Genomic DNA, 12265 nt, shown 5'->3' with positions numbered 1-12265 from the left:
GAAATAGAGTAAAATCAGAAGTTTTCTTTTTTTAATAAATTAACCTCATGTGAAAATCCCAATAACATTTCACGCCTATGTTAGAAAGAGACACAAGGCAGTTGGAGGAATTGGGCAATCACTCTAATAAGACATCTAAATAAATACAAACATAATGATTTGCATTTGGGCAGTTTAGCAGTTTGAAAGCCCTCCCCCCCTAACAGATTGGCCATATTTATTTCCCTCAGAGAGGGTAACACATTTTTAGCAAGGAAGCTCTATCTCCTTGCTCTTAATTTAACATCTCTAGGAAATGTGAATGTCTTCCTTGTGTTCATGCACTATCCAACAGTAAACTACGACCTGAAGTCCTGGAGCTCCACTCAGAATGCAGTCCAATATACGCGGTCTGAAGTTTTAATCAAAGGTGCAGGCAAAGAAGGTATCTGCTTCTGTACCTATAAAACCGAATGCTCAATTACACGTTTTAATAAACTATCATTTTTTTCTTGGAAACTCTATAAAGTTTTAAGCCTATTTTATTAGCTATCTAAGGGGCATATCAACAACAACCGGCGATAATTATCGCTGAGCGCACTTAGCGCTCGGATAATTATCGCCGGCTAGCGCAGATTTTTAACGCTGAGATAGCGTGCTATTAGCAACGCTTATCTCATCGGCGATAAAAATCCTAGCGCTAACTGGCTAACGTGAGATTATCGCTGGAAACCCAGCGATAATCTCACGTTAGCTAGTTGATAGGGACTCACAAACTTAGCCATGATATCCACCTTCCATAGGATATCATGGCTAAGTCAGTCCTGAAGCAGGTGTTAGGAAAGTAGCGATAACAGGTGTTATCGCTACTTTTCCTGACGCTATGCTTCATAGCGTGGGGCTTGATGATAGGAGAAATGTCGCTTAGCGACATTTCTCCTATCATGTCAGGTCAGGAACGCCCACTTTACATCTCATTAGAGATGCAAAGCTGGGCGTTAGAAATCCCCACGTTAAAGCAAGGTTTCACGCGTTAGCGTGACCTTGCTAATATAGCGATATAATTATCGCCGCTTTTCGGCCGAAAACGGCCGCTAAAGCGGCGATAATTTTTTATCGCCTCGTTGTAAATATGCCCCTAAGTATTTTACCCTCACAAAGCAAGTGATGATAGATCTTTTAGCTAATGTGCACTTTTCAGATCCTAGAGCTGAGAGAACGCAGTTAATTATTGTTAAACAATACCCCATGTAATTCTTACATACATTTTATCTTGTATTTTCTCTTACTATAAAGAGAGAGAAGCCAGAGAGAAAGGAATATAGAGCAACTGGCAGGTACAATTAAGTAATTATGCAGACAAACACAGAGAAAGATGGATAAATGGAGAGAGACAGGGGAATGATTGGGAAAGTGTAAGACATGACGAGGCAGAGGTGATAGAGATACGCAAATATTCAGAGTTTCCAAGCCACACCACCTTCCTGAGTAAGTCTTGGGTTGTTTGACAGATCTCGTTGTAAAGGGAGGTAGTTAGGGGCATATTATCAAGACAGGCGATAAAATTATCGCCGCTTTAGCGGCAGAAAACTGCCGCTACAACGGCGATAATGGCCTTGATAGTATGTTCAATGGAATTCCAATTGAAGCCCATGTTAAATGTGAAGGACGTCTAATATGGGCTTCAATTGGAATTCCATAGAGCATATTATCAAGCCCATTATCGCCGTTTTAGCGGCAGTTTTGTGCCGCTAAAGCGGCGATAATTGTCTCGCCTGGCTTGATAATATGCCCCTTAGTGCTCAGTTTTGGGCGCAACAGTGGGGTAATGTGCAATGGCACCAGTGCTAAAAGGCTGTGATTTTCACAATCTGCGCCCGGTAACTACCGTGTGCCCCGAGACTCCTGAAACAGTTCAGGCAGCTTCTCTCTCCTACTGATAAGGAAGAAATGCTGTAGCGTTGTCGACCATTCCGATAGTACCTAATAAAATATGATTTAATGCATACACCATGCAAGGTGCGTTTATCTAACAGCTTGTCAACCCACTGGAAAAGCACAATTGTCCGGCCATTCAATTTCCACTTAAATATGAACTTGCAAAAAATTACTGGTCAGGGTGATTTAACGAAGGGTGGACTAGAACCTCGGGTCATGTGAGTGTATGGAATGGTTCTGCCTAGGCATGCTGATAGGTTTTGTAGTCTCTGATCAAACAATTCGAGCAGTTTGGTGGCAGATAAATGTCTTTGTAAGGTGATTGCAGGAAAGGTAGGCCGTTGTGTCAGGTATGGTGTAGCGCTGATGGAATCTGTCATCTATCTATCTGGCTCAATGAAACAGGGAGAAAGCCCTAGCTTTCTCCCTGTTTCTATCAATCTGGCTCTGTTTCTATTAACCTGTCTATCCATCTCTACCAGCTCATCTTCCTTCTTATCTTTCAGGATTCAGCCCGGAAGCGTGTCAAGAAGTGGTCACAGACTTACTCAGATTATGACCTGTCCAGGGCCACCGTAAAGAAAACCGCTGTATGCTTATTCATGCACTTCACCTGAGTCCCATCATCTTTCTTGTTATTTCAGTTCTAGCTTCCACTTTTTATCCATCCATCCAATCATCCATCTAATCATCCATCTAATCATCCATCCAACCAGACCGAATTGCACACTTTCCCTTTCTGCGAGTCTGTACTGACCCCCTGTGTGTCTGTGCTTCTGTCACTCTTTGTTTCACTGCCAACCTGTGTCTCTGAGCTTCTGTCCCTCTTTGTATCACTGTCCCTCTGTGTCTCTGTGCTTCCTGTCCCTCTTTGTATCACTGTGTGTCTGTGCTTCTGTCCCTCTTTGTTTCATTGTCCCTCTCTGTCTCCGTGCTTCTGTCCCTCTTTGTATCACTGTCCCTCTGTATCTCCGTGCTTATGTCCCTCTTCATATCACTGCCCCTCTGTGTCTCTGTGCTTTAGTCCCTCTTTGTATCACTGTCCCTCTGTGTCTGTGCTTCCTGTCCCTCTTTGTATCACTGTGTCTCTGTGCTTCTGTCCCTCTTTGTATCACTGTCTCTCTGTGTTTCTGTCCGTCTGTGTTTCTGTCCCTCTTTGTTTCTTTGTCCCTCTGTGTCTCCGTGCTTCTGTCCCTCTTTGTATCACTGCCCCTCTGTGCCTCCGTGCTTATGTCCCTCTTCATATCACTGCCCCTCTGTGACTCTGTGCTTCTGTCCCTCTTTGTTTCATTGTCTCTCTGTGTCTCTGTTCTTCTGTCCCTCTTTGTTTCACTGTCCCTCTGTTCTTCTCTCCCTCCCTCTGGGTGTCCCTTTGCCTACCTGCGCCGCCTCCTCCCCTCTATACCCTCGTCTTCTGGCTCCATCAGCTTAAGCAGGTTTGCCTCAAAACCTGTCCCAGCAACTGAGGGCACAGGAGAAACACTTGCTCAGAATAGCAGAGCGCGGCAGTATCCTTTGCGCATGCGTGCTGCTGCTCTGTGTCTCCATGGAAAGAGTGCTGAATTGTATTATTAAGGTTATTGCAGCCCTTTTCTATGTTGAGACAATGCAAAAGTACAAAGGAATTTCTACAGGGAAAAAAGAGTATTGGGCAAACCACACAGCTCAGTAAGGAGCACACGTACTACTAACACGACATTCAGCTTAAGAATCCTTCGCCTTCCTGTGCCGCAGGGTGGATACATTGATGTTAACTGTTCTCGATCGTCCTTCCATTGATTGTATATCTCACAGATAATCTGCAGGCATTCTGTTAACCTCTCTAGGTTAGTCATAAATATCATATTCCTCTCTGTACACATTGTTGGAGTTTACCTTGAAATTCAAATTACATCGATATTTCTTCAATGGGGCAACGTAGTGACATCAACGACCTGTGGCGTCTTTTCATTAATACAGAAATGAGTGACTGTTCTGTGTATACTATAGCCGGTGTCCAAGATGACACCTTGTCAGTTACAGTAGGTATACTGATACCAGCACCTTGCCCTGAGCAATGTTATCACAGGTGTAATATGAGTTAAAGCACACCTAGGTCCCTTCGAACAGTCGTGTGGGTACTTTGTAAACAAGATGTGGGTCTTTTATCTTGACCTATTGATTGCAAGATTGTGTTTTGAGATACATTACATTCCCGACTAACACTCCTGAACTTTTAACATACACAAGGTCATATATTCTGTTCAGAGATTGCACTATCAGGTCGTGATTAGATGACTGTAGTGCCTGTAAGTCTGGTTAAGTGGTCCTCCATAGAACCCTGACCACCATGACTACTGAACATTTGTGAATTAGATGTGGGCTGAAAAGGAGTTCTCTCTACTTCACAAACCAAACCCTTCCCCCTTCCTTCCCCTACTTCCCTCCCCTCTTCCCCTTCTCTGTGCTTCTGTCCCTCTTTGTTTCACTGTCCCTCTGTGTCTCTGTGCTTCTGTCCCTCTTTGTTTCATTGTCCCTCTGTTTCTCCGTGCTTCTGTCCCTCTGTGTATCACTGTCCCTCTGTGTCTCCGTGCTTATGTCCCTCTTCATATCACTGCCCCTCTGTGTCTCTGTGCTTCTGTCCCTCTTTGTATCACTGTCCCTCTGTGTCTCTGTGCTTCTGTCCCTCTTTGTATCACTGTCCCTCTGTGTCTCTGTGCTTCTGTCCCTCTGTGTATCACTGTCCCTCTTTGTCTCTGTGCTTCCTGTCCCTCTTTGTATCACTGTCCCTCTGTGTCTCCGTGCTTATGTCCCTCTTCATATCACTGCCCCTCTGTGTCTCTGTGCTTCTGTCCCTCTTTGTATCACTGTCCCTCTGTGTCTCTGTGCTTCTGTCCCTCTTTGTATCACTGTCCCTCTTTGTCTCTGTGCTTCCTATCCCTCTTTGTATCACTGTGTCTCTGTGCTTCTGTCCCTCTGTGTTTCTGTCCCTCTTTGTTTCTTTGACCCTCTGTGTCTCCGTGCTTCTGTCCCTCTTTGTATCGCTATCCCTCTGTGCCTCCGTGCTTATGTCCCTCTTCATATCACTGTCCCTCTGTGACTCTGTTCTTCTGTCCCTCTTTGTTTCAATGTCCCTCTGTTCTTCTCTCCCTCCCTCTGGGTGTCCCTTTGCCTACCTGCGCCGCCTCCTCCCCTCTACCCGCGTCTTCTGGCTCCATCAGCTTAAGCAGGTTTGCCTCAAAACCTGTCCCAGCAACTGAGGGCACAGGAGAAACACTTGCTCCTGTTGATATCAACGGCTGATGTGATACGTACGGTTTCTGATTGTGGAAGGTGACCACCACTGGTATGGTCGAATCATGATGTACATTTATGAGTAGCAGGATGCACATTTTGGCCATTCTTTTGTGAATGAGGATGATGTACTCATGAACGGAAGTGCCTTTTGATCTCATACCTAATTACATCATTGTAAAGAAAATTTGGCAGATGGTATTAGCCGTGCATCAGGACTCACATGTCAATAAGTGGTGGAAAGTATGGATACATTATATATTATAGAAGGATTTAACTCTGGGACTGAGAATTTTGTCTGGTTTCTGTCTCCATTGTATGCAGGTGCATTAGTCAGATAAATGTGTCCTTAGGAGACCCTAAAATTTATACAGGGTCAAAACATCGACAAAACACTCCCTCTTGGTTTATAAACAAGGTGATGTTTGTAGGGATTGTGAACTATTTTACATCATCCTATTATGTATGATTATGAATTATGTAAAAAACTATTAGGAGTTGTACCATGTAATATGTTGTATATGTTGTAAATATACATTCCCCTTTTGAGCACTGCGTTGTCTGCACCATTATCGCCTGTTCACATACCATTGCATACACATTTGTTAATATATGTAGTTGACATAAACTATAAACAGTCCATTGCGCATTATCTTTAACATACATTAAATTATAAAGTAATTCAATGGTGCATTAGATGGTGGATCCCTCAAAATTACTAAGGGGTGCCCAAGATTTGGAATGAGTCCCCCGGGACAAATGTCTCTGTAATATGTATTGACGGTGGTCCTCGTGTGCATATAGGGTAGTCCTTGTCCTTTATTTCATAATAAGAACAGACGGATGTGAGAAAGAATTTTGTGGCTTTGTGAGATGGTTGAACAACCAGATCTAGGATTTACAGTTTACGGCCAACTATAGTTCCATAGAGATTAACTCCCTGGACCTTTGGATCAAGCATCGTGATGGTTCTTCATACACAACTTTATACAAAAACACAGCAGACACCAACTCTTAGCTTAGGTATAACAGCCACGACACTCGGTCCCTGAGAGATAACCTGCCAAATGGCCAATTTGTAAGGCTACGTAGGAGCCGCAATTTAAGGATTACTTTTTTTGAGGCAGAGCTACTTACACACAAACCTTTAGACAAAGGTTCATCAAAGAAAATCATTAGTAGATCAAAGAAAAGGGCTTGGTTCTGCCTGATGGCAAATTTACGGGCACCTAGACAAAGGGAGATATCTACTGAGACAATAGTGATAATGAGTACCTTCTGGCCAGCAAGCAATGAAGTGAAAAAATCATCACTAACCACTGGCAGTTAGTACAAGGCCCATGTAGCCTTATTCATATTTGCATGTAAGAGGAGCAACAGTATTAGAGACTATACTGTAAGAGCACATAAAGACACCCCACAAAAAATGTGACAAAAGAACCATATGGGGCCTTCCCGAAGTGTTACATCACTATAAATCTGGTGGATGGACAGTTTGTAGATTTACGTCAAATACAAAAACACTTGAAGCAAATGACAGAGTTTTTAACTTATGTTCTTTCTCCAACTGTAACTCTTGCAAGACTGCATACTTGTAAGCTTGTATCTATGTATGAAATTGTATGTGGGGCAAACAACACAAATGGTGAAAAAACATATTGCCCAACACAGGAGCAGAATTAAATGCAAAGTGGAAGGGGCACCGTTACTACGATACTTCACAGAATGTTGAATATATGGGAGGGTAAATGGATGGATCTGCTCGTCAGTACCCATAGTGGCTTGAATGGTTTCAACGACCAGCGCCGCCTTTCATTACTACACCAATGGATGACTGTCCTGCTTATACTATACCTGGTTTCCAAGGCGACTCGTTAAGTATACTGATACCAGAACCTTGTCTTAAACGATGTTATTGCAGGTGTAACATGAGATAATACACACGTAGGTCCCTCAGAAATACCCTTTGGGTTATTTGTATGGAAGAGGTGGCTCTTTTATCTTGACCTATTGATTTCATGGTTGTGTATTTTTAGTTGAAATACATTGCATTCCTGAGTAACACTACGAGCTTGCAACAGACACAAGGTTGTATATTCTGTTACCAAATTGCAGTCAGGAAATGTAGATATATTGTAGTGCCTATAAGTCTGTTCTATTGGCCCTCCTTATAACCCTGACCACCATGACTATTGGAAACTTGTGAATCATATATCACACCCCTCTTCCACCCCCCCACATCCCTGACGGCATGCCTCTCATCACTGTATTATTGAGCATAGGATGGTTGGTCTATGTTATTCTCCAACATGTTGGAGCATGGTTCCCCAATATGGTCGTGAGGGGTTGGCATGCTAGTTGTTCTCTAGTTAGAAGGGAGGATAAGTGGACAGCGTCTGCTACGTCTTCTTTTCTGTACACTAAGGACTCATTTCAGCGTATTGAGAAGCTGGTGTACTCAGCAATTGCAGTAAGGACTTTGGACTTTTTATGTTAGCAGTTGCTGCATTTACACCATGGTGAGCATTTTTAAGACCTATGATGGTACATTTTACCAGTAGGATGGATATCTTCCAGAATCACTGAGATGCTCCAGTTAGGGTTTAAGCTACATAGGATTCCTTTGGAAACAGGTGACAAGCCAATGATTGGTCATGCACACTGTGGACTCTTGCAACTGTCTTAAAGTTATGAGGAGTGGATTTAACAATTGAATCTTCTTTTGCGACACAATTGGCACTATTGTGACAATAATTTACCTTGTTATGGTTTCTCGCTATTGCTGATATCCATGGCTGATGTGATGCGCTTTTTGATGGCGGAAGGTGACCACCATGGGTATGGCTGGATCACGATTCACATTTATGAGTAGCACGATGCACCTTTTGGGTACTCTTTAGTGAAATAGGATGATGCACTCATAAAGTGAATTGCTTTTGATCTCAAATCTCCTTACGCTTCTAAATCATTGTAAAGACAATTCAGAGGATGTTATTAGCCTTGCATCAGGACTCACACGTTAGTGAGTGGTGGAACGTATCAATGCATTGCATATTACAGCAGGAGTTAGCTGTGGTACTGTGGATTTTGTCCGACTTTTTTCTCCATTGTATGCAGGTGCAGTAGTCGAGAGGATTTTGTCCTGAAAAGTCCCTAACATTTAACCTCTTCCATGCTCATGACGTCTCCCGGCCGTCATGAGTCACGATGGGCGTGTGCGGACGATGGCCGGGAGACGTCATGAACACGCCCACGAATGGAATGTCCAGCACTGCGGCAGCGCTGCGGCGGAATTTGCGCCGCAGCGAAGAGGTTAAACAGGTCGAAAAGTCAACAAATGCCTACCTCTTGGTTTATAAACAAAGTGATGTTTATAGGCGTTGTGGACTATTTTACATCACCATTTTATGCATGAATATGAAATATGTTCAAAAACTAGTGGAAGTTATACAGTGTCTTATGTCAAATATGGTGTACATATACCTTCCTCTTTTAAGCACTGCGTCATCTGCACTATTATTGCTTGTTCACATTCCATTGCATACAAATTTATTATTATGTGTATTTGACCGAAACTATAAACTTTCCATTTCTCCTTATTTTTTAACATACATTAAATGAGGAAGTAATTCAATGGTGCATTCGATGGTGGAACCGTCAAAATCTCTAAGGGGTGCCCAAGATTTGGAATTAGTCCCATGGGACACATTTTTATTTTATATGTATTGAGCTTGGCTCTCGTGGACATATAGGGTAGTCCTTGTCTTTTATTTTGTTACTTTGAAGTCAAACACAGATAGCATTCTACTTCAGGGTAACTACCATATTGTCAGGGTCACTGGAATTATGCATTTCGGCGGCCACTGCGTTCCCCCAAATTGTAGAATTACCTCATTTGCCACATAAACCATGACCTACTGCATAATGTGAAGATTTTAATAAAACAAAAGTTTCAAGCTCAAATGGATTATAAATTATTAAAAACAGGGAGACACGTTGGTGCATGTTTGGAAGGAGATGGGGATCACCTTTAAGTTGCTTTTTGCTTGAGTTAGGTGTGAAACTGGTTCTGGTGAGGTGACACCTCTGCCCAGACATAAGTTCTAAGAACAATATAATGAAGTAATACTACCACATAATGTGCCACATTACACCGCATAATTTGCTTTATCTTGCTGCATAATTTAGTCAACGCTCTAGCGTAATTTGGTACTCACCTGTCACATACTTTCAGGGAATCTGCATATCATTCAGATTTCCACTGCTATTGTTTCATCTAGTACATATAATATAAATGTTATATTTCGAGTATGTATCTATACATCTACACAGTACTGTCAGTGAAGTAGATCCATCCTCAGTAAGGAAATGACAGATTACATAAGAACGCGCCCTCCTGCTGTCAATCCCACATGTACGTTTTCACCTCCGTTATAACTATGAACAAGATTTGCAACTACTGCACATTCAAGCATGAAGGTGCGATATAATGGAATTGAATAAAAGATTGAGAAAAGCAAAGGAAAATGTAAAATTTCTGCAAACGTTATTTCTTTGTACACTCTACCACCAATTGGCTGCAAAACTGACCTTTTTAAACTTATATCTACCTACACATAACTTGACGCCACCAGGACCAGAAGGCTTCCTATGTGATTTTGCAAGCGTGCACCCCTGCACCGATATCCCACAAGTGACTCTCTGGTGTGTTTTTCATCTTTTCTTCTCCTCAGGCACCCATGGCCATCTCAGTTGTAATCTGAACACTTTAGTTATGACCTGTGACCCAGAGGGGATTTCTGTAGTGTGGAAGAACGTACAATGCATTCCCTCCCTATTGCGTGCGACTTCTGCCAGTTTGCTGGATTCACTAAAATGTCAGTGGTGGCAGTATTTTAATAATAATGGCACTTGAGGCTTTTTTTACCTGTTGACTGCTGGAAGGTGAGAGGCCTATAGCCCTCGCTGCTGCGATGTTTGAACAAAAAATTGTTCTAGAAATTTATAGAGACAGAAAATTTGGAAATTAGACATTGAGACACACAAATATTGTGATGCAGAAATATCGTTGACAGGAAAATAATTTTTTGGAGGTTAGTAATGTCATTGTAAATAATAGTAATGTTTGTAATATCTTCTACACTAATATAGTTTACAAAATTATTTTTAATAATTGTAATGTGTTTTAGTTGTTTTTTTTAATTTTATGTGTTACTATTGCTTATATGAATGGTATTAATTGTTTTTAAAATATAACTTGCAGTTTTAATTGATTTGGAATTGTATAATTAATTTTGAAAAGTAATTTATAGTGTTGTAGCAGTTTGTTGGGTTTGTAGGGGGATAGGGTGAGAAGTTAATTAAGTAATAAATATTTAAGGGTTATTTAATAACTTTTATTTAATTATATGACTAATGTTTATTATATAATACTGATTTATTTTCATTTTATGTTAATTGCAGGTTGTTTGGTGTGGAGGAGTATAAAGTTTGAAATTAATTAAGTAATAATTATTTACAAACATTTAACAATGAATTATTAATTGATAATTTAATTTATTTTTGATTATGTAATTTGTGAAATACATAATTATTTTACTTGTACTTATATTTCATTTGCAGGCTGCTAGGTTTGTAGAAGTGAAAGATGATTAGTTTTTATTTTTTATTTTATTAGAGTTTTATATAGCGCGAACTACACCCGAGACATCGGGTATCAGAGCGACTTACACGAGCACCAGTTTCGTTACAGATGAACACATTGACTTTTTTTGTTAGGCACGGGGAGATTAAGTGATTTGCCCAGAATCACAGGATGTTGAGCGTCGTTGCCGAGACTCGAACCCAGTTCCTCAGCTTTGAGGTCAACTGCTCTAGCTGTAAGGCTACATCCTCTTATTTAATTAATTAAATACATATTTAATTAAAACTTCATTTTCAATTTATGTAAAATATGGAATATTGATTTATTTAACTTATATTTCAGTTGCATGATGCTAGGCTTGTAGGTGTATAGGATGGGAAGGTAATTAAATAATAATTATTTATTTATTATTATTTGTAAATTAATTATTTCATTGAATTTTAAATATGTAAATAGCGGAATACTTATTTATTTATTTTTTTAGTTGTGGGATACTAGGTCTAGAGTGTTCTAGGGTGGGATGTTCATTAAATAATAATGAAAATGTATTAATTGGTAATTATTTAATGTATTTTAAATATGCAAGTTTTGCTCTCTTTTTTATTGAATAGTAATTATGTAAATTGACTGTTTTTAGTTTTTTAAAATAGATATTTTTATTTTTTATGTTAATTAATATTTCTTATTAGGAGTTTAATTTCTTTCCACATTCATTGGGTTACTCATTTATGTAATGTGTTTAAAGTGAACTATTTTCCCTAATCTTGCATAGACTGCAGTAGGAATAGAAAAATGTATCTCTCCGCAGTTCAACACTTTCCCTTCTGTTGCACTGTTTGGAGTGGGACTAGTTATTTTTACCCCTCCAAAGTCCAACACTTTCCCTACAGTGTTCTAACTGAAGTGTGAATAGCATATTTCACCCCTCCAAAGTCCAACGTTTTCTCCAGCATTGCACAGAATTGAGTGGGAATAGTAAATGTCATCCCTCCAAGTCCTAGGTTTTCCCTACAGTTGCACTGACTAGAGTAGGAATAGTAAATCTAACTCCTTCAAAGTCAAATACTTTCCTTACTATTGCAGTGGCAGGAGACAGCTTTCACAAATGATAAATTGTGTTTGAAGGAACTTGTGACAAAACTCAGCAAACTGTGCAAACTCTAAGGAATGGCTAGGAACTTTATGACTATGCTCATGTATCATTAACGGCCTAGCAGGCAAAACATTGGACTCAGAATTTGTATTCTATTTGCAATCCTTCAACGTCAACCTTCTCCAGGAGACGTTACTTGAAGTTCCTTTCCATATATAGCGCCCTACAAACTTTTCTGTGTCGGCCTGCAAAGAAGCACAATGCAGTCACTCAAAGGGTGGCCTGTCAATTTAAACGTCTGTGACAATTGTAGGCTCTACATTCAAACTTGCTACCAA

Source organism: Triturus cristatus, chromosome 11 (assembly GCF_964204655.1).
Source record: "Triturus cristatus chromosome 11, aTriCri1.1, whole genome shotgun sequence".
NCBI classification, from domain to species: domain Eukaryota; kingdom Metazoa; phylum Chordata; class Amphibia; order Caudata; family Salamandridae; genus Triturus; species Triturus cristatus.
The sequence above is the reverse complement of the archived record's forward strand: the minus strand, read 5'-3'. Positions refer to the sequence as shown.